This window comes from Canis aureus, chromosome 12 (genome assembly GCF_053574225.1).
Source record: "Canis aureus isolate CA01 chromosome 12, VMU_Caureus_v.1.0, whole genome shotgun sequence".
Lineage (NCBI taxonomy): Eukaryota > Metazoa > Chordata > Mammalia > Carnivora > Canidae > Canis > Canis aureus.
The window spans coordinates 48876313-48895364 of record NC_135622.1 but is presented as its reverse complement, the minus strand read 5'-3'; the positions used below and the strand labels follow the sequence as shown (position 1 = coordinate 48895364).

The 19052-nt window shown below is 39.7% G+C and overlaps 1 protein-coding gene across 11 annotated transcripts in view; it reads left to right on the top strand.

Annotated features, from left to right (window-relative positions):
- Positions 1–19052, top strand: part of TDRD15 (tudor domain containing 15) — a 248681-nt gene that overhangs the window by 152299 nt on the left and 77330 nt on the right. For 7 of the 11 annotated variants that reach the window (XM_077843990.1, XM_077843985.1, XM_077843988.1 and 4 more), the window contains one exon: positions 16110–16214. The exons of the other annotated variants lie outside the window; for them this stretch is intronic. The gene's annotated coding sequence lies outside the window, so the exon portion shown is untranslated. The remainder of the gene's footprint in view (positions 1–16109; positions 16215–19052) is intronic. 11 annotated transcript variants of the gene reach the window in all.

Genomic DNA, 19052 nt, shown 5'->3' with positions numbered 1-19052 from the left:
TCAATCTGCCTGACCAGTAGTAGTGGGCTGCTCTTTAATCATTCTGCTTTGCAGATGAAACCAGCACCCATAAACTCAAGAAGAGCCCTGGTCAAGGAAAAGGGCTTGTTCTTATCAAATGCTTTGAGTCTCACTGATCCCTGGCCTTGTGGACTCAAGTGAAAACCTTAACTACAGCATCACCTTTATTATTGCTATTGGCTTACAAGGTGGAGAGTGTTGGATGCAGTAAGCTTACATGGCTTCCTGTCCTAGCCTCAGCCCCCAGCTCTAAGCACAAAATGGATGCTCAATAACTCTTATGGAATGAGTGAAGAAATACTTTTAGTTTTTCTATTTTTTGATTTCTTGACTTCTATAATTCTTTAGTTTATGCTGTCAATTCAAGATGGATGCCGATAAGCACCAACATATGGTGACTTTTTTCATTGGGGCTGTCCTGTCCAGGACATTGACATACTTTGTTGGAGTCCTTGGGGTAGGATGCAGCTCTGCCAAAGCTTGTGTGTGCTCTAGACTCCGTTCTCATAGCAGCTTGCTCCCTTGGCTGCAGCCAATCATCATGTGGTGGCAGAAACTCTGGGGTGGCTTAGTTTTCTACAAAAATTTGGCATCTGGGGCAGCCCAGGTGGCTCAGCGGTTTAGTGCCACCTTCAGCCCAGGGCCTGATCCTGGAGACCCGGGATCGAGTCCCATGTCAGGCTCTCTGCGTGGAGCCTACTTCTCCCTTGGCCTGTGTCTCTGCCTCTCTCTGTGCGTCTCTCATGAATAAATAAATAAAATATTTTTTAAAAAATGGGCACCTTGGAGAACAAGACATCATATGATTATTTTTCCTAAAAGAACATGTTTCTAATGGCCCTTCAGTTGGGATATGGGTCCTGAGAGAGCCCGATACCAACTGGCTTAGGTTAGAGATATATGATCTGAACACAGAGGGCCCAGCATGCATCCAGTGCATAAGAAGCACCTATTAATTGTCAGTACCCTTTCCTATCATTATTTCACCCTCTTTCTGGATCCATGCCATCTTGTTCCCTGGGTAATGCCATCTGACTTTTGGTTGATGGAATGGGGGAAGCAGAGAACTAAGAAAGAGTCCAAAATTTTGATATTTGAGCTAATCCTTAAAGAGTGTATAAGAGTTATTTATACAAGATTAGAATGATGTTCTAGGTAAAAAGCAACAACTTAATCAAGAGAAGGAGATGAGAAATAACAAGGAGTCATTGCAAATTCCATCAATATGAAGAATGAGTGGCTGGAATTGATGGTAGAGAGTTCTGACTAAATTATTGAGGACCTGCTAGGTTGTTCTAAAGATCATAGAATTTGTTCTGAATCAATGAGGAGCTAATGGAGAATTTAAGTGGTGGCAGCCAATATGGCCAGATCTTCTTTTTGGAAAGATACTTCACTCTGGCTGCCATATGGAAGGTGAATTCAAAAGCCCAAGTTTGAGAAATTAGTCTGAGAATCTGATGCAGAAAGGTTGTTAAGAGACAGTGAGGCCTGAGGTATAGCAGAGGGATGGAGTGGAAGAAGTGATGCTGCTTCTGCTCTGTCACAGCCTCTTCCGCTCTGTAATTCTTCATTTCTACTGAAGTGTGATTCCATTCTATAATCTATCTCTGTGTCTCTGTTTCTTTCTCTCTTTAAACAGCAAGTAAAGCCTTGTGATAAAAAGTAAACCTTAAATAAAAAAATAAATCTCAAAGGTAGAATTTCGGGAATCAGTAATGAGTAGAGCAGCAGTTTCAGGAGCTAACAGGCCTTTGTGGTCTCTAATATCTTACCACATTGTTGATTGCCCTGGTTATTTGTTCATAAGAACTTTTCATGGCTCTGATCCAAGGTGACATTCAGGTGTGCTGTCTCTGTGCCTTTACCCTGAGCTACATCTGCAGCTAGACTTATAACACATATAGAGCCAACAGGAAGCTTCTAGAATTTAGTCTAATATTCTCCTTTTGAGCAATGGATGCCCACTGTTCTCTGCTTTCATAGGATGGATGGGGAAATTTATAAAATTTGTTTGCCTGTAGTCCTGTGTTTAGAGCATTACTTTGAGTCTTCCTAAAATCTGAGAATCTGTGACCAGTGATTTCTTCATATGCCCTAATGTGAAAATCTCTCCAAAAATATCCTTGCTAAGATCCAGCATATGCTTGAATATGTCCATCAACAGGGAACTTGTTATCTTTCCTGGAAAACTTTCTACATTAGGATAATCTGTCTCTACTTAAATTGTTAAAAAATATGTCTCTTGTACTTTCCATGCATTGGATTTTATTCTATTTTCTAAATCTATAGAACATGACAGAACTGAAGATATTCACTGTCAACTTTCATGTGTTGCAGACTCTTTTTTAAAAATTACAGTGTAGTTAACATATAGCACTGAGTTAGTTTCAAGTGTATAATATAGTGATTGACCAGTTCCATACATTACTCATTACTCCATTCATACATTACTTATCAAGACAAGTGTACCCCTAATCCCCTTTACCTATTTCACCCCCCTCAAACCTCCCCTCTGGTAACCATTTGTTTATAGCTTATAGGGTCTTTTAGGGTTCCATACAAATTTTAGGATTGTTCTAATTTTGGGAAAACTGCTATCGATATTTTGATAGGGATTATATTAAATCTACAGATTGTTTTGAGTGGTATAGACATTTTAACAATATCCTTCCAATCCCTGAGCATGGAATGTCTTTCCATTTCTTCGAACCATCTTCAATCTCTCTCATCAGTGTTTTATAGTTTTCACAGTGCAGGTCTTTCATTTCTTTGGTTAAGTTTTTTCCTGGGTATTTTATTATTTTTGATGCAATTATGAGTGGGATTATTTTCTAATTTCTTTTTCTGCTGCTGGTATATAGAAATGCAGAGGATTTCTATATATTGATTTTGTATCATGTGGATTTACTGAATTCATTTATTGGTTCCAATAGATTTTTTGGTGGAGTCTTTGAGTTTTCTGCATATAGTGTCATGTCATTTGTAAATAGTGGAAGTTTTACTTTTTTCCTTACCAATTTGGATGCTGTTTACTCCTTTTGTTGTCTGATTGCTGTGACTAGGACTACCAGTACTGTGTGGAATAAAAGTGGTGATAGTGAACATCCATTTCTTGTTCCTGACCTTAGGGGAAAAGCTCTCAGTTTTTTGCCATTGACTATGATTTTAGCTATAGTTTTTTCATAAAAGGCCTTTATTATGTTGAGGTATATTACTCTTACATCTACTTTGTTGAGGGTTTTTATCATGAATGGATAATATACTTTGTCAAATGCTTTTTCTGCATCTATCAAAGTGATCATATGGTTTTTATCCTTTTTCTTATTGACGTGATGTATCGTATTAATTTATTTGCAAATATTGGACCACCCTTGCATCCCAGGAATAAATCCCACTTGACTGTAGGGAATGATTTTTTAAAATGTATTGTTGGGTTTAGTTTGCTAATATTTTTGTGGAGGATTTTTGCATCTATGTTCATCAGAGATACTGACCTCTGGTTCTCTTTCTCTCTTTTTTATTTTTATTTTTGGGTGTCTTTATCTTCTTTTGGTAGCAGGGAAATGCTGGCCTTTGCCTCATGGAATGAATTCAGAAGCTCTCCTCTTCTATTTTTTGGAATAGTTGAGAAAAATACGTATTAATTCTTCTTTAAGTGTTGTAGAATTCACCTGTGACATTGTCTGGTCCTGGGATTTTGTTTTCTGGAAGTTTTTTGATTACTGATTCAATTTCAATGTTAGTAGTCTATCTGTTCAAATTTTCTATTTCATCCTGCTTTGGTTTTGGGAGGTTATTTGTTTCTAAGAATTTATCCGTTTCTTCTAGGTAGTCCAATTTAATGGAATAAATTTTTTTCCTAATATTGTTTTACAATTGTGTTTATTTCTGTCATCCTTTACATCCTATTATTTTTTGTTCTCTTGACTGATTTTTACAGATATACTTATTTTTATTGCTTTTATGTTTTCTACTTTTCTTACTCTTTCTTATAGTCTTTCCTTTCCACTCAAAGAGTCACCTTTAACATTTCCAGTGGGGCTGGTTTAGTGATTATGAACTCCTTTAGCTTTTGTTTGTTTAAGAAACTCTATCTCTCCTATTCTGAGTGATAACCTTGCTGGATAGAGTATTCTTGGCTGAAGATTTTTTTTTTCCCTTTTAGCACTTTGAATATACTATGCCACTCTCTTCTGGCCTGCAGTTTCTGCTGCAAAATCAACTTTATGAGGTTTCCCTTGTTTATAACTCCCTTCTTTTCTCTTTCTGCTTTTAAAGTTCTCTCTTTATCACTACTTTTTTTAAAAATTTTTATTTATTTATGATAGTCACAGAGAGAGAAAGAGAGAGAGAGGCAGAGACTCAGGCAGAGGGAGAAGCAGGCTCCATGCACCGGGAGCCCGATGTGGGATTCGATCCCGGGTCTCCAGGATCACGCCCTGGGCCAAAGGCAGGCGCCAAACCACTGCGCCACCCAGGGATCCCTATCACTACTTTTTGACATTGTAATTACTATGTGGCTTGGTGTGGACCTCCCTGGGTGATTTTGCTGGAGTATCTCTATGCCTCCTGCATCTGGATATCTGTTTCCTTCCTCAGATTTGGGAGGTTTTCAGCTATTATATATTCAAATAAATTTTCTGCCCCCTTTTTTATTTCTTCACTTGGATGCCTAGAATGTGAATGTTATTATGCTTGATGGAGTTGCTGTATTCCCTAAGTCTTTTTTCATTTTGCATATTTTTTTTCTCTCACCTGCCCAGCTTCATTACTTTTCATTACCCTGTCTTTCAGGTCATAATTCACTCCTTTGCTTCTTCTAGCCTGTTATTTATTCCATCATCTAGTGTACTTTTTATTCAATTTACTGAGTTCTTCATCTCTGATCACTTCCTTCTTATCTTCTTGTTAGGGCTTTCCTCCTCTCTTCTCTCAAGTATAGTGCATGTTTTTATGATCATTACTTTAAATTATCTATTAAGCATATTACTTACATCCATTTCACTTATGTCTCTTGCTTTGGTTTTGTCCTATTCTTCCATTTGGAACATATTTGTCTGTCTTTTCATTTGTCTAACTCACTGTATTTGTTTCTTTGTGTTTGGAAAGTCAGATATGTCTCCTGCTCTTGAAAGTAAGGGCCTAATGAAGAAGAAGTATGTAATACCCTGCAGGCAGTGTCCCCTGCTCCCTGGAACCTGGCACTTTAGGGAATGTCTCCTGTGTGTATTGTGTACCTTGCTGTTGTTGTGTCCTGGCCACTTTTTCATTTGGTCTAGTTGTCTGCAGAGGCTCTCTTTGCCTGTTGTGGGCAGTGTTTGGTCCCTGGTAGGGGTGAGGCATGCAGTTTCAACAGGGTGCCCCTCAGTCCTTGCAAAATGAGACCGACCACTAGGTGGGACTGGGCAAACTAGACAGATCCATAAAGTTCACAAAAGTAGGTGAGGTGTGCAATTTTAACAAGGTGGTGCCTCAGGGTCCCACAGGGCCCACTGCTACTGGTGCTGCCAGGAAACCAGGCCCTGCAGAATGACCAGGTCACATTGGTGACAAGGTTTATATGGGTCTTCTGGGGACTTGCAGCACAGGGCCTGAGGTAGGCCAGGCTGGAGGGGACAGGGCCTGGTGTAAGCAGGTTAGGCAGTGAGTATCAATGTGCTGGTTCCCACAGTTGGTTGTCTGTTATGCTGGGAGGCAGAGGAGGGAGGTGGCAACTTGGTTCCTGGTGATCCAATCCCCTCTGGGACATGCTCCAAAATGAGTAAACTACACTCCCTCCCATATAGCCCAGGCATTTTTCAAATTACTGCTTCTTCTTTTTTTTTTTTTTTAATGTCTGTCAACTCCAAGACTTTCTATTTATTTATTATTTATTTATTTATTTATTGGAGTTCAATTTGCCAACATATAGCATAACACCCAGTGCTCATCCTGCCAAGTGCCCCACTCAGTGCCAGTCACCCAGTCACCCCCACACCCCACCCACCTCTCTTTCTACCACCCCTTGTTCATTTCCCAAAGTTAGGAGTCTTTCATATTCTGTCTCTCTTTCTGATATTTCCCTCTCATTTTTTCTCCTTTCCCCTTTATTCCCTTTCACTATTTTTTATATTCCCCAAATGAATGAGACCATATAATGTTTGTCCTTCTCCGACTGACTTATTTCACTCAGCATAATACCCTCCAGTTCCATCCACGTTGAAGCAAATGGTGGGTATTTGTCGTTTCTAATGGCTGAGGAATATTCCATTGTATACATAGACCACATCTTCTTTATCCATTCATCTTTCGAAGGACACCGAGGCTCCTTCCACAGTTTGGCTATTGTGGACATTGCTGCTGGAAACATCGGGGTGCAGGTATCCCGGCGTTTTACTGCATCTGTATCTTTGGGGTAAATCCCCAGCAGTGCAAATTACTGCTTCTCTGTTGTATCTCCAAAGGATGTTTGCCCTTTGTCTCTTTAATGGTGGAGACTTGACTTCCTGTTGCCCTCTAGGCTCTCCCAAGAATGTAGCCTGCTGAGTTTTGAAATTCCAGTCTCTAAGTCCCTTTGGTTTGAAGAATTCACAAAATTTTGGCCCCTCTGGCCAAATGTTATGAGGAGTCATCTTGCCCATGTAGACTCCCTGGTGTGATAGTCTGTTTCTCCCCCTTCTCTGGACCCTATCCTCCCTGCCCCCAAGCCATAGTCCATTTTGCTTCCTGCCACATTTCTGCCCTTTCTACCCTCTTACATGTGGCCTCTTCTCTTCTTTTAGTAGTAGAGTCTGTTCCGCCAGTCTTAGGTCATTTTCTGGGTTACATATGCTGTGAGTGTTATCTAGTTGTATCTATGGGATGAGGTGAGCTTAGGGTCCTCTTACTCTGTCATCTTCCCAGCTTCCTCCAGAGGCTCTTCTTGTGAGCATCTTCCATACCTGTGGTTATTTCCCAAACTACATAGTTTCTAATCTTTCTACCACTTTCACCTTCCTTTGACAGTACTTCTTTTTAGTGTAGGCCAAATCTAGGACAATCTAACAGTGATCTGAGAGCAAAGCTCTGAAGAAAAGCAGCCCAGGATAGGAATAGGGGTGAAAGCAGGCAGAGAGGAGACCTTAACATTCAGGACTGTTTCTTCTACTGCAGCCAGGCTTCTGCAGTATAGCAATGAGGGGAGTGGATGGAGAGCGGGATTGTAGTCTGGTATAGGCTGCCATCATGGCTTTGTAACTCATCTGTTAAGAGGCACCCAAATATAGAATGTGAAAGAAAACTTGTGATGGGTGTGACTTGGGTTATGAAATTCTCCCTAAGCCAATCACTGTGACTCAAGGGATGGAGGTATCAAATTGGAGGATACCTGTGTTGTACAATTTCCTGTAAATGGGGAGATAAAAGAGTGGGAAGCATTTTTGTTGGGAGCCCTGTTAGAGTTGTCTGAAATGGAGGAGAGGCAGTCCTCCAAAGGAAGAGGAATTTTGCTTCCAGAAAAGAGGGAAAAGGGATGCCAGGTAGTTAAAATCAATGTCCCTACAGATCTTGTTTGAGGGAGAAACAGAGGTAGAGAGAGTGACTGAAAGGAGTACCAGGTAAACTTCTTAAACTTCACAATTTAGCCAAAGTCACTGGAAGAGCCTAATTTCTAAATGCCAGAGGTCTGTCCTTTTCAAAACTTTTACTCTTCTGTGTGAAGAATGGTATCCACGTAGCACTTGGGTGAATTTCCTGAACAGCTTGTGTAAAAGGCCCTTGGGGGCCCAAGGTTCTGTCCAGGATGGATAATGAGACATTCTGTTTCTGTCAACCATTGCTCAGATGATGCCTCTTCTCCCTCCTGGGTTATGGAATTGCAGAGTAGGGATTATGTCAACAGCCTACTGAGAGGATACTCAGCACTATCTTCCAGACAGAAGTTGTCAGGAGAGCTCAAAGACTTGGTCCTGGCTCTGGGACCCTGGATTTTTATCCACCCTGAAATATTCTTCTTGATCTCAGTTCACCTTAACATACCTAAAGTTTGACCTTATAATGATATGGACATTTAAGGAAAATCTTAATAAGCAATTCTGCCTAGATAACCCCTTAATGTGATATTTTGAAAAGTTGTTTCAGCCTCTTTAAGCTTTACGCCTGCCTGTACTTTATCGTAATGATTTTCTCAATACCTCATCTCCCCAGAGCATCCGTGCATTGTAAGTACCTTCTGTTTGCTGCTTAAGCTATTTATTAATCACATTCTTTCCTATTCAGCCCTAACCAGGAGAAATGACAATTTCAAGCATTTCTCAGTTACCTACTATAAATTGGCCCAATTGCTATATGATCTTACAGACTATCCCTTGGGGTGTTTCACCCACTCTAGCACTGTAATTGGTTTGCTACAAAGGAAAAAAGAAAAAAAAAATCTTGGGTCTTAATGCTGTACTATGGGGTTTTGTTGGAACTTAAGTTTTCTCTTATATGGTTAAAGGAGTTTTAGGTGTATCATTATTGCAGCAATCACATTTAATGAACACATAAATATGCACCACAATTTTATGAAAATATCCCATTTTCAACATTTATAAACCTGGAAATTGAGGCTCTTTCTTTGTCTTCCCACACAGGGTAGGCTGTGGGATTGAAAGTTTAAATCAGTTGCAGTAACCATTCACTAAAGATTGGAAAATATCCCCCCTCAATCAGAGTATATGAGCATCATTTATTTTGTCTTTCTAGAAATTTCTCAGAGATGGCTAGATGTGTGCTCAATACCTTTGCCTCTTGTATAAAAGGAAGAGCCATTTTTATGCTTTATCACTTGGAGCACGGAGGGAACACAGTATCATTATGAGATGCCCAAGACTGAGCACTGGGGTCATGTGACTGGAGAGCAGGGGAGGAGGATGGGCTGTAAGCTTCATCAGGCAGGTGATTCCCTAGATTGTGTCCTGGGGTAGTTCTGACCACTGAGGACTCCAGGAACTAGGCCACTGTGCCCTGTGGCTTTGGGACCTGGATTTTATATCACTGGGCTATTTTTGGAAAAGCAAATTAAAATTGGAGATGTTACTATGTGAGAGAGTTAAGGAAGCCTTCCACTTCTCTAATTAACAGTTCCAACTTCCTTCAAGATTCAGCTCAGGTTTTATGCTCTCTAGAAAGTCACTTCTGAATTCTAGGCTGAATTAGCCACTCTGATCTAAGCTTTTAGTACCCTTGTTAGCACCTATGATATTGCATTGGAATGATCTGCTTATGTCCCGTTTCTTTTACAAGGCAGAGACTCTATCTTATTACCTTGCACATTCCTGGCACACAGCACAAGCTCTGATATAGTAGGTACTTACTACATGACTGTGGAATCAGGCATGGGCTCAGGACTTGGTATTCAAGGGAGATTTCTTGGCAGAGAACCACAGAGGTTTTCATGGTCATAGACTACATGGATTAGAGTATGAGGGATTATTTTCAAGTGGTATTATGCCTCTGGGTCTTTGAAATAGAAAGCAAAAGGGAAGAAAAAAGATAGTGTCTTGGGAAATAGGCCTAGTTGCATTAGGGTTAGGTGGGTAGCCAGAGTACCAGTAGGGGTATATACTAGGTTTATGGCAGCAGAAAGATTTCCTGGGTGGAGTGAGAAGAAGGCATACTGGTGGCAGAGAGCCTGGACAAAGCCTTCATCCTCAGCAATCAAAGAGCTTCTACTCTTTGGGTATGTTTGGAGACACTGATGGCCTCTTGGTAATCTGTGGGAGCTTTGCTGTCTCTGCAGGAGCTCTACTATCTCCTCAAGTTAGTTGGGGACATACTTGTATTTTTTTTTTAAGATTTTATTTATTCATGAGGGACACACAGTGAGAGGCAGAGACATAGGCAGAGGGAGATCCCAGGACCCTGGGATCACACTCTGAGCCAAAGGCAGATGCTCAACCACTGAGCCACCCAGGTGTCCCCATCCTTGTATTCTTAATATTGGAATAGGTCCCTTTGAGAGACAACCCCATAGTTATTGCCTCCTTTGTTATATTATGTGGCTTCCTGGGCATTGCTATAAAATGTGGAGGGATGGGTAACTAGCTGACCTTCTAAGGCCTCCTCTAAGCCAGGGTTAGAATGCCAAATCTCTTCCTTAAAGTTACCACTGTAATTGGCCTCATCTATTAAATGTACTGTATCATCCTTCACTGCCATGCATTTCATTATGCATTGTGGAAGGGTTTAAATAACAACCTTTACTTCTAAAAGCCTGCTCCAAGTCTTCCAGCATTACTAATAGAAATCCCAAAGAGTACAGCCTATATTAAAATAGAAAATAAAAAATGCATAAACTGCACCAAGCCAATGTGATGGAAATCTTGCCAAAAATATAAAAAAGCATATGCATAATATTTTATTAAACCTAAGAAACACACATAAATTCCTCTGTGGGATCCAAGTATATTAGTAATAGACATACCATAAAACTCAGTTACTCAACAGTCATAAAAAACAGCACAGACCAAGTAAATGCTGCCATTTTAAAGGAAACATTTCAAAATGAGAGAGAAAAGACATTTAATGTATGGCTGCAACTGGGAAAATGACAGTGATGTAGTCAGTGGCTACAAGTCATTTCTGGATAGCTCCAGATATAGGGGCAGCAGGGAGGTGCTGTATTACTCTGGGTTTTATGGAGAAACAGAACCCAATATATATACACATATGTTTATACATACATATATACTTTTTAATATATATACACTTTAAATATATATATACATACACACATTTTATATATATATATATATTTTATATGCACACACACAATAAGGAACATATAGAGATTATAAGGAATTGATTCATGTGATTATAGAGGCTAAGAAGTCCCAAGATCTGTACTCATCAAGTAGAAATCCAATAGAGCCAATGATGAAAGTTCCAGTTTAAGTATAGACTTGAAAGCAGGAGAAGACTGATGTTGTAGCTTCAAAAGAGAGATTTCTTTCTTGCCAGCTTTTTTGTTCTATTTGGAGCCTCAACAGATTGAATGGGGCCCACCACACTGGGGAGGGCAATCTGCTTTATTCCATCTACTGATTCAAATATTAATCTCATCCAGAAACACCCTCATAGACACACTTACAAGCAATCTTTAACCAAATATCTGGACTTTCTGTGACCCAGTTAAGTTGACTTATATAAATAATTATCACCAATGCTGTGTCCTGGAGGAAAGACATACCTGATTTTACAGAGGTGGATATGTGATTTCTATATAATACCACCACACTTAAAAATCAGAATAACAACTTTTGAGGCTGAATATAAGGTATGCACATGGCATTTGTTGCTTAATTTATCAGTGTGTATTTTTTTGCCTGATAGTTTACACCTAAGTAATTTTTCTTCTAAATGCATGGATATAATTTCTATTAAAATACATTAGAAGAGACAAATAAGCTGATAACAGAAGAAGGAATTTTATCCCTACTATAGAATATTGCTTTTCCCAAGAGAATGGCTCACAGTGAATGGAACCAGGATCTCTCACAAGTCCTCTGTATTCCTAACCAACCCATAGAGTGACTATGAGCCTGCCATGCTACTGTGATTCTTACATACAAATTTGGAAGGTGAGGAGCCTATTTGAATAGATTCTGCAGGGAATCATGACTTTTTCTTTCATCCTTCTCATCTGCCAAGCCAGAGGTGTTATGTATGGCCTTAGCCTGGGGAATAACTTTGCAGGTTGGAGAATTGAACTTAAAAAGCTGGAACCATGTGAAGAGAGTGGTTCCTTTTTTGTTGTCTTCCACTATGAATGCGTATCAGGAGATAAATCTAGATGAATTAGGTGGCAAAATAGCATTTGTATAATAAGACTATCCCAGGATGGAGTAAAGGAAGCCAGAACAGCAATTGTATTTTCATGAAGCAGGCAATGTTTCTTAAACTTGGGTGACCATTGCTCTGGAGATATGCGAAGATACAGAACAAACATAGCATCCTCTTGAAACACAAATTTTGTCTAATAATTTGGGGGAAAAATAATTTTATATTAATCCAAATAGATGCTTCACTGGGTAGAATACAGAATTCACAATTTAAAAAAAATGTGACATGTAAGTTCAAGGAAGTTTCATTTTTGTGAGTAGCTACTAAGAATTATGCCTCTTTCCCTTGGGAAAGAGAAAATATATGAAGATATTTAGTTAGAAAAGTTTGGGAGCTCTGGTGAAGGAAGTTGGTTTTTACACTCAAACATTTTGTTGTTTTGCTGTCTAGCACTCAGCAATACTATCCTCTCTTTACCTGTACCTCTTTTTCTATAAAGCTGAAATAAAGTTTTATTTGTCTAGGCTGAACAAAATGATCTCTTGAACATCTCTTGAGTCTTTAACTTTTTCTGGGCTTGAGAAGGAAGAGCTTTGATAACATTTGGGATCTGGTCCATTTTTTACCCCATTCAACTGAGTTTTTCAGTTGCCCTGCACCTCTAGGTCATAGCCTCAAGTCATATTTGGAATGCCCCCAAACTAGCAGGATCTCACTGCTGGTGCAAAGCACTCCACTATCTCAAATCTCTCTTGTTGGAAAAGAGTGATGGCAACCACCCAGCAGGTGACAAGCTCCAATCAGCCTGGTAAGGGTAGCTGTGGATGTACACGCCTTATTAAACACAACCCACGACAGATTGACGTGCTGTGAACACTTGCTAAATGGTTTGGCAAAGACATAGATCCTTTTGCCAAGTGAAGTCTAGAAACTACAAATCTGAAATCCATTATACAACAGCTTTATATTGAGGGCCTAGCTTATTTGGAGATTCTGAAAAGTATCTAACTACTGACAGGTTTTCATTTCTTTGCACAGAAAATGGATCCTTTATAAGATTCCAGGGCAACTTTGTCTTGGGGAAATCCAATCTGAGTGGAAATTCAGTAAAATGTAAGGAAGACGTATTAGGATTGTTTGGGATAGGAATGCCTGGGTGGCCCCGTGGTTGAGTGTCTGCCTTTGGCTCAGGGCGTGATCCTGGAGTTCCCAGATCAAGTCTCGCATTGGGCTCCCTGCATGGAGCCTGTTTCTCCTCCCTCTGCCTATGTCTCTACCTCTCTCCCTGTGTCTCTTGTGAATAAATAAATAAAATATTTTTTAAAAAAGGGTTGTTTCAGATAATCTATTTGTAAATGCAGCTGGCAGTTTCCCCCTGAGTTGTAGAACTGTAGGAAACTCTAAGGGGTCAGCTCTGTAGGCTCCTGTTTCTAGGGAAGGGTAAAAATGGGATACTGGGGCAGCCCAGGTGGCTCAGCAGTTTCGCACCGCCTTCAGCCCAGGGCATGATCCTGGAGACTCGGGATCAAGTTCCATGTCAGGCTCCTTGCATGGAGCCTGCTTCTCCCTCTGCCTGTGTCTCTCATGAATAAATAAAATCTTAAAAAAAAAAAAAATGGGAAACTGACTTGTCATCTGTAGGCTGTTCTTGGTGAGGTCTTTTACCCTGAAGTGGTGACTTGGAGGTCCCAGCCTTCCCCATGAGCTCAACAGCGACTGACCTGCTTTATTCTGTGGCAAGTTATTTTATAGAACTGTACCCAATCTCATTGTCATCAGTGACTCTAGGAGACCATTTTTGCTGTGATGGAAAGCCTCTGCATTTATTCACTTGTTGATCAAATAAATATTTTTGAGCACATACCCATGCATCTGCGAACTTAATTCTCTTTTATTCCTAAAAGTAAATTTAACATACCAGTTGGCATTTGTTGGTTTTAGAACTAGGGAGAGTTCAGTTTTCTGAGACCTTACCGTATTTCACCCTATGATACCCTATGACATACACTACTGTGACATCATACTTCTTCTGTAATAGTATGTGTCATACCGTATTGTAGTTTGTTTAATTACCTGCCACCCCTAGTAGGCTGGAAACTGTGAGGGCAGTGATGGTATCTCCATTCTTCATTGCTATGTCCGCAAAGTTTACAAACATTTCTGGATATCTAGTAAGCACCCAACAAAAACTTACTAATTAAAAAAATACTTCATTGCCTTTTACTTTTTGATTAATTCCAGCAAAGTAAAGTAGAATTCTCCTGTGATACTCATCTCATTTTCCTTACCTCCCCAATATTTGGTTAGACTCCGTGTTAAGTCAGAGGATCAAGTTATATCCACTGAGAATGTATATTTGGCAACTACCCAGTATGAGAAGTGATTTTAGGAAACTAATTTTACTTCAAATGACAGTGAGACAGAAAACAAATATAACTTAGAAATGTGTTGTTTTGAGGTTCAGTAAATAACAGTCCAAAGGCTTTAATATTTTAGGGAAATAACACCATATCCGAGAAAGGTAGTCATTAATCAAATTTTGGAATAAAAGCCAAGTATTTTTTGCTCTTTTTCATTTTCATACTTTTCATTCAGATGGTAGTAGATTTGGTATGATGAGAAGAAATAAACATACAAAACAACAATTTTGTCCTAATAAATTCTTACCCCAACTTGTGGTTTATTTCAGAATGAAATCGTATCATCATCTTCCTGTGATATGTGGAAATGTATGGTCAAAACAGCAAACCTTGTCTTTAGCAAATTCTTGTGACTTCATGGAAACATGAACAATACAGTTTAGGCTGTTTTGTCTATAAATACTGACTAGTTTGAAGCAAAATATATGGCACATACATTTTAATGGGTGTTTGTTTTAATAATGATTGTTTGACATACATAGCTGAATTTAGGGAAATACTGAAAATTGTGGAACTTGAGAAAAAAAAAAACTTTGAACCATATCCTACTTGTCTAATGATTATTAAAACTCTTCCTCTCTTTCTTTATGCACAAGGCACAAGGCACAAGGGATGCAAAGTTGAACAAATGGTTCCTGCCTTTAAAGACCACTGTCTCAGTGAGAGAGATACTAATGAAGCCAGAATTAGAGTGCCCTGTGCCCTGAGAGAGTTTTAGGCAGAATGTTGGGGGAGTATAGAGGAGACAACTGGACTCTTTTAAGAGCTGACATCTGAGCTAAATCTTCAAAGCTGAATTGGAAGTCTTCAGATAGGGTGGGGCAGGATTTTTTAAGCAGACAGCAAAAAAACTTGCAGACATGAAGATATTAAAGAATTTGGTGTACTGAGGAATGTCCAAGAGTGTGTGATAGCTGGAAAGAAGGAGTGATGTGAAAATAAGAACAATGCAGTTTATAAGAGAGATGGAGGATGAGGTGACAGAGGTGGTTTGCCATGATTTGTGAAAAGGTCTATGTCCAGGTCAGGAATGAAGTGGGCAGATGATAAGAGAAAAGGGAGTATTGGGTGAACATCATATAGAGATAGCAATGCTAAGGAATTGCAGCAATTCTAATTCAGATAGAAAGACCCTTTATAATGCTGAAGTAGATTTTGTCAAGGACAAGGACTAGTGATCCTAATTAGGGGCCAGGAAAGGCTTTTTAGAGGGGTTGATATCTGAAGGATAAGTATGAGGAGCCACGGGAAGCCAGGAGGGAGGAAACTATTCCAGGAAGAGGGACCATCCTATAGAAAGAGATGAGTTAAGGAGAAGGGAGGGAAAGGAAGGAAGGGGAGGTGAAAGGAGAGAAGCAGAGTTACATTCTCAGAACTGAAAGTAGTTGAATGTGGCAGTAGGATGGAAGCAAAAGTTAGTGAAGGTAGTGAAGGGGAGTTAGAGGAGATGGCCTTTGGGATACAAACAGTGGCTAGAACAAGTAGGTCCTTGTAAGCAATCTCAGGATGGGGTAGCCTCTATAATATTAAAAGCAGGAAGGTGATATGATCAGGTTTGCAGTTAAGAAAGATTATTCTAGAGAGTCGATTGAAGAATCTATGGTTGAGCCAGAGGATTAACACGTTAGTTGTTTCAGTAGTATAGAAAAAGGTGATGGCAACTAAAACTGGGATACTTATTGACAAGAGAGTTGATATTTTTAAGAAAGGGACTAATGAAGACCATGGGGTTTAAACAATAGGCGTGTGCCCATGGAGAGCAAAGGATACTTGTCAAAGGACTAAAAGCTTCATTGGATCGAAGATTTGGTGTGGCAGTTGGGCGGAATTACTGTAGGAGAATGTAGTGATTGGAAGGTAATGGCTAATTTATTTTTATTTCAGAAGGTAGTGGTTCTTAGCAATAAAAAAAAAAAAAAACTGCCCCTGATGTGGAGATGAGCAAGAGAAATGGAGGAGAAGGTGCCAGATGAGGAGGCCATGGATTGAGTGAGTACCTTGTTGGAAGGCCATCCCTCTGGGCTAGTAAAGAAGAGAGCTTGGGCCAGTGGCTAGTCTTACCATCTAAGTAAGACATGATATGGGATTGGGTAGATGGTGAGATGTAGAAAACCATCCACAAATAAAATGACACCAGTCTAGAAGGAGCAGAGGGCTTTTATAAAAAAAACAAAACAAAAAACAAAACAAAACAAAACAAAAACCAAACACACACACACACACACACACACACACACAAAACGGTTCAGAAATAGTCCAGAAATAACACTGAGCAGCTATCAGAGAATGCACAAGAATGATTAGTTTCAAACTGAGAGGGAAGTAGAAGTGATTGCTCAGGAAAAAAACACATTTTGGATAAAGCAAGAAGATGGATGGAGCAATGTTGAAAAGACCTAGGCTGTGCACATCTGGATTAGGGTGCTAGAGAGCACAGGTTTCCGGAAGCAAAGTGGGAACTGCAAACTTAACCAAAGTTAACCTGGATGGGATGCATGTGGATTTTGGTGGCTATGTTTTCCAAAACTGTTGGAAGGAGAAGGTTGTTCAAGCTTTTAGAGAGGATTAACTGTGCGTACTTTTATTAAATGTGAAAATAAGAAGCTACCAATTCCCCTAAGTGGACTAACTGGAATTTTGTAGTACTGCCACTTGGCCTTATTTCTGAATACTGCTCAAGGATGAAAACTCATAGGGCATCTCTGGAGATCTGTGTCCTGGGCACAAGTTGTTGACTGAAAGACCCTTCAAATTGATGTTTAATGATGAGATATCTAGAAAGAATGTTGCAGTAACCAGGAAAGCTCATCCTACAAAGATTTTTATTTCTAGATCTTTTTCCAAAGACTTCCTCAGCAAAGACACATTTTCTCCTTATGTGTATTAAAAGGAATAAGCTCTAACCTTGAGGGAAGACGGAATCAAAGATCTGACAACAACATTTTTCATAAATAATGAATAAAAAACATTAAAAACTTAATTGGGAAAAATGAAACATCAGTGTAATACTTGTGAAAATTGGCTCATGGGGGTTCTGGTAGGTTCGCCTCACTGATGAGATGTCTGTATGAAATTCTTCTCCCATGGTACTCTCCAAACACTGCTTAGGTTTTCCTCTTCCCTCACCAATGGCTCCTTGTTTTCCTTCTCTAGTCCCTAAGTGAGTGTTCCTCAAATCTCAACTCTCAAGCTTGAGAATTCTTTCAAAAGTTTGTACTTCAGGCTTTTACTGTTTATTTCTAAGTCTATATAGTTCTTTCCTTTCTTTGGCTCAGACTCCAGACTTTTACTGGTAGGGGCATACAAACAGAACTCCTTTCTTGGAATGTACAATTACTGTCATCTCAGCAAACTAATTCTGATTCAATCTCAATTGATTATCTTTCTTTTCAATCTCCTACTCTCTCTCAGGGGCACCATTCCCATCCTGGACATTCAGGCCCCAAATCTTTGTTTATCTCAGACTATTATTAGGGTACCACCAATTCTTCCTTTGCAATCTCTTTTTGTATTTACCCTTTTCACTCCTTTTTTTTATTCCACCACCATGTGACTAGTCCTTAATATCCTACTCTCAAATCTATTCTGCTTACAAAGCCAGTCTTTTCAAAATAGTGATGGAATAGTGATTCCATGTATCTCTATTAAAAAGATACATGGAATATCCTCCCTATCCCTCCATGCTACCTCAGTCCTACATTCTAAGGCCAAACCCCGATTCCACATCCTCTAGGGAGCAGCAGTTTCCACTCAAAACTAAGGCCAAACCCCGATTCCACATCCTCTAGGGAGCAGCAGTTTCCACTCAAAACTCCCATCTCTTCCTTGAAGGGACCCAGCCTGTAAAAGTTGGTATTGGGAATGGCCCAGGAAAACAGGTGATAGATGGGATTTTTGATCACTGAACACCAAGATTCAATAAAGACACAGCCACTGTGCACAGACAGCTCTTGGCCAAAGGTATCATTGCACTTATTATAACTTTCGCTAGTGGTACGTGATATGGGAGACTGGTGTAAAGGAATGTACTAGCATGCATTATGTAACAGGCTTTTGAAACAAATGTGTGAGATGAGTCAATAGTCTCTATAAAGGGTGGTAGGATTGCATGGCTATTGATAAATGCCACTGATGCTTTGTAGAGAGATAATGAACAGCTGAAGGTAAATAAAAGCAATAGAAATCCAGGCATGAAAGCCAAAGGGTTTTTTGGGTTATGTACAAAGAAGTTTTCATTTTGAAACCAAGTACCATGTAAAGACTTAATAGTGATAATAGCTGAGTTTTAAAGACTGTTAAGTGCACAGTCATAGCAGGTCTGATGTTAGAGTCCACATAGAACCAAATATACTTCTTGAGGAGGTGTCTAAGTCCCTAGGAAGAAAGAAATATCATGTAACACTATGACATACATGCCCAGTAAGTTGCCCAGTCCTCCAGGCAGTACTAAGGTCATTTACATGGGTAATTGTGCTCTGGAGATATGGGAATACTAAGATACTCCAAGTACTAGTTGGCATAGGATTTGAGAAGACATAACTAGAGACCCAAACCATATGGTCTTCCTATTAGAGTAGGGGCATATGGGGTCCTGCACAAAGTCTGGTGGGCAGTTCCTCGCCTCAAATGTGTAATTGGGTTTGACATACTTGGCAGTTGGTGCAGCCACCATATTAGATCATTAGTCTGTGGGATCAAAGCTACTGTAGAGAAAATCTTCAAACTGTTCCTCACCCTTCTCCACCCCTGCAGCCAAGATGGTGAATCAAAACCAATATTATATTCTGAAAGGATGGTTGAGATTAATGTCATACTTATAGGATCTGA